Source organism: Sinocyclocheilus anshuiensis, unplaced genomic scaffold, assembly GCF_001515605.1.
Source record: "Sinocyclocheilus anshuiensis isolate Anshui unplaced genomic scaffold, SAMN03320099.WGS_v1.1 scaffold58, whole genome shotgun sequence".
Taxonomy (NCBI): Eukaryota; Metazoa; Chordata; class Actinopteri; order Cypriniformes; family Cyprinidae; genus Sinocyclocheilus; species Sinocyclocheilus anshuiensis.
Window position 1 is genome coordinate 1,606,527 of NW_015547688.1, and position 209 is coordinate 1,606,735.

The window sequence follows — 209 nt, forward strand, 5'->3', positions numbered from 1 at the left end:
TGAAACAGCTGTGTGCAATCAGTGCTGTGTGCAATCAGTGCAATGACTGATGGGATATGTAGTCTGGGGTGATCTGCAACAGTGTGTAGGGCGAGAGTCAATGAAAAATGGAAAGGGTGACCTCTGATGGCTAGCAGACAGAAGTTCATGGACCGGATTCGTGACAATTATACTAAGCTTTTTCCCCCAGAGTTAGATGCATGCTTCAC